Source organism: Echinops telfairi, unplaced genomic scaffold, assembly GCF_000313985.2.
Source record: "Echinops telfairi isolate 266 unplaced genomic scaffold, ASM31398v2 ScPeMD7_2291;HRSCAF=2852, whole genome shotgun sequence".
Taxonomy (NCBI): Eukaryota; Metazoa; Chordata; class Mammalia; order Afrosoricida; family Tenrecidae; genus Echinops; species Echinops telfairi.
Window position 1 is genome coordinate 4,982,709 of NW_022106189.1, and position 3,186 is coordinate 4,985,894.

Below are 3,186 nucleotides of genomic sequence, written 5' to 3' on the forward strand. Positions count from 1 at the left end.
GTAGTGACAAAATCAGAGACATGAGAAATCTTAAATATATGGCTATCTTTCCCCTCATGACATTTGTCGAATTCTGAATCTGTGTATGATGGAAGGCCAAAAACCTAGTAAGAAACTTCTGTAAAGTAGAGCAGAACTATTCCACACTTTCAGGGTACTGATTAAACAAAATGTAGAATTTAGAAGCCTCCAGGGAAAGAAAGCCTGCTGAACAAAGTAGGCTCTGAGATGTTAAGTCCTAAAGGAATCACAAGTAGAAGAGGTGGTACTCAGCCTGGACTCCTGTCAGGTCATGGTCAGAACAAGACAAACCACTCTCATTCTATCTACCTAGCAGAAGAAAGGATGGGCCTTTTCCAGAGGAAGGGATAGTCTTGTGGAACATCTACCATTTTTTAATACACAATTTCAGCATTCAGTCAACAATTTCTAGGCTACCTAGGAAAAGTGATCAAAAAAAAGGAGGGAAAACAAAACAAACAAATAACACACAGCATTAAACACACAGGCTATCAAGAGAGAAAGACAGACCCTGGCATGCATACACTAGAAGAAAAAGGAAGGAGAACGTAAGAAACCTCCTAAAAGAGCTATAACAAGTGTCAGTGTCAAAGGCTGTGATACTGAAGACAGCAAGAAGCCTGGAAGGTGCCCTGCAGCAGAGCCAGTAGCAAATGGCCCACAAGAGGCCTGGAGGCAGAGCTGGCAACAACAAGCCTGGAAGGGGCCCTGCAGCAGAGTCAGAGGTGCCAACCAAAACCTGCTACTAGGAATGCAGCTGAGAGTCAGACTATACAGATACGCTAGGTATAAGCTGGATCAGTCAGGGAGAGACGGACAGTAGGGAGGTCCAACACAGTGAGGGCAGTCTTGAGGGGTCTGAAATGGAAAAATCTACTTGCTTGCACAGGTAAGAGGGAATGAGACTATTGTCCATTACTAAGAAAGAAAGGATGTAATCAATCCCCTTTCAGTGGAAACTTCCAGACTCTGGCTACATGTTTTCTGATCCTGATCCAAGTTGTACCCTATTATTTCTTGAGTAAACTTAGGTAAATCTACGGTACACGAATCTTTAAAGTGTTGAAAAGGATTAGGATGCGCCTGACCCAAACCATGTTATTCTCAATTGCCTCCGATGCATGTGAAAGGTGGACAGTGACTAAGGAAGACCACGGAAGAATCAGTGCATTTGAATTAAAGTGCCCGCAAGCACTACCGAAAGTACTATGGACAGCCAAAAACAACCAAAAGACCTGTCTTGGAAGAAGTACAGCCAGAATGCTCTTTAAAAGCGAGGAAGGTGTGGCCTCGTCTTACTTACTTTGGCATATTATTAGAAGAGACGAGTACCGGAAGGGGAAACGAAGGGATTGAGAGAAGACTGAGACTTGCAGCGAAACCAAAGCAAAAGAAAAGAATCTGAGAGCCCTGGGAAACCCATATGGGTGTTCCCAGAATGAGGGTCAAAGGAGAGAGTTGAGGGCCAAGGCCCCAAACCCCTATCGCCGCCCCGCCCGCCCACCTCCCACCCTACTAAGTCGTGGAGGATGACAGTACCTACTTTGAGGAAAAGGCGGGACTTCCTCTCTAAGGAGCATCTTCTTACGGCAGAGTCCGGAAGACTCTGAAGACAAAGGGCGGGAGCAAAGCTGCTCGGCCAATTGGGGTGATGTTTAGGTCTGGCGGAGGGGATTCCTGAGGTAACTCAGTCTTAGGAACCGGAACCATGGCATCTGGATGCAAGATTGGCCCCTCCATCCTCAACAGCAACCTGGCCAATTTAGGGGGAGACTGCCTCCAGATGCTGGACTCCGGGGCTAATTATCTGCACCTGGATGTAAAGGACGGGCATTTTGTTCCCAATATCACCTTTGGTTACCCCGTAATAGAAAGCCTCTGAAAACGGGTAGGCCAGGACCCCTTTTTTGACATGCACATGATGGTGTCCAGGCCAGAGTCGTGGGTAAAGCCAATGGCTGTCGCAGGGGCCAATCAATATAATTTTCATCTGGAGGCTACTGAGAACCCAGGGGCTTTGATCAAAGACATCCGGGAGCACAGTTTGAAGGTTGGTCTTACCATCACACCAGGAACTACAGTTGAGTATTTGGCACCATGGGCTAGTCAGATCGATATGGCCTTGGTTATGACTGTGGAACCTGGGTTTGGAGGGCAGTAATTCATGGATGACATGATGCCAAAAGTCCACTGGTTGAGGACCCAGTTTCCGTCTTTGGACACAGAGGTTGATGGTAGGGTAGCCCCTGACACTAACCATAAGTGCACAAAGGCAGGAGCTAACATGATTGTGCCTGGCAGTGCCATTATGAGGAGTGAAGACCCCAGATCTGTGATCAACTTGTTAAGAAATGTTTGCTCAGGAGCTGCTCAGACACTTTCTCTTGACCAATGAGACCTCAGACAGTACAATATTTCTGCTCATGAAATCTCCTTTTTACTGGAAAACAAGAATGTTGACTACCAAATCACATCACAGTTTAGGCACTACTCCTTTTCTGAGCAATTATTCATACCAGTAACTCAAATTTTAAGTGAAAAATGTTCTTAAAGGTTGGAAATTGGTGTGTATATGCTAATCTACATTTTCAGTTGTGGAATTTAAAGATTGGTATGGTGAATACCCTGTTTTACTGGGAGACTTGGGTTTTTTAAAAAGGAAAACTATGGCTCCATTAAGTTTGCAAAATAGAAAGTCTTAATGGCAAAGAAGGCAAATTAGCTACTATGAAATAGGTTTTTATTTCTAGCAAAGATTTTTGTTTCTCACTTATTTTGCAAAAGCAAAAGGTAATCATTACATTTTCCCTGTTTCATATATTTGTGATTTTTGTATATACTCCTGAAAATATGGCCAGAATACTAGCACTTAAGAAAATTCTAAGATTTAACTCAGGTGGGATGAGATCCAGTATAATTCTTGCCTCTAAACCTATTTTTCACTTTTGACCAGATATTTGATGCATTAAAACTCTTACCGAAAACAAGCAGCCATCTAGCTCAGAAGCAACAAAGCCCACATGGAAGAACATATCAGCCTGTGTGATCACGAGGTGCCAAAGGGATCAGTTATCTGGCGTCAAAGAACAAAAAATCATTTATCATTGTGTGCTCACCTCCATGATACGATCACTGAAGACAAATGGGTGCATAAGCAAATGTGGC

At 43.9% G+C, this 3,186-nt stretch overlaps 1 pseudogene; it reads left to right on the plus strand.

Annotated features, from left to right (window-relative positions):
* Positions 1-1,729: 1,729 nt before the first annotated feature.
* On the plus strand, positions 1,730-2,416 carry LOC101646046 (annotated as a pseudogene).
* The last annotated feature ends 770 nt before the right edge of the window (positions 2,417-3,186 follow it).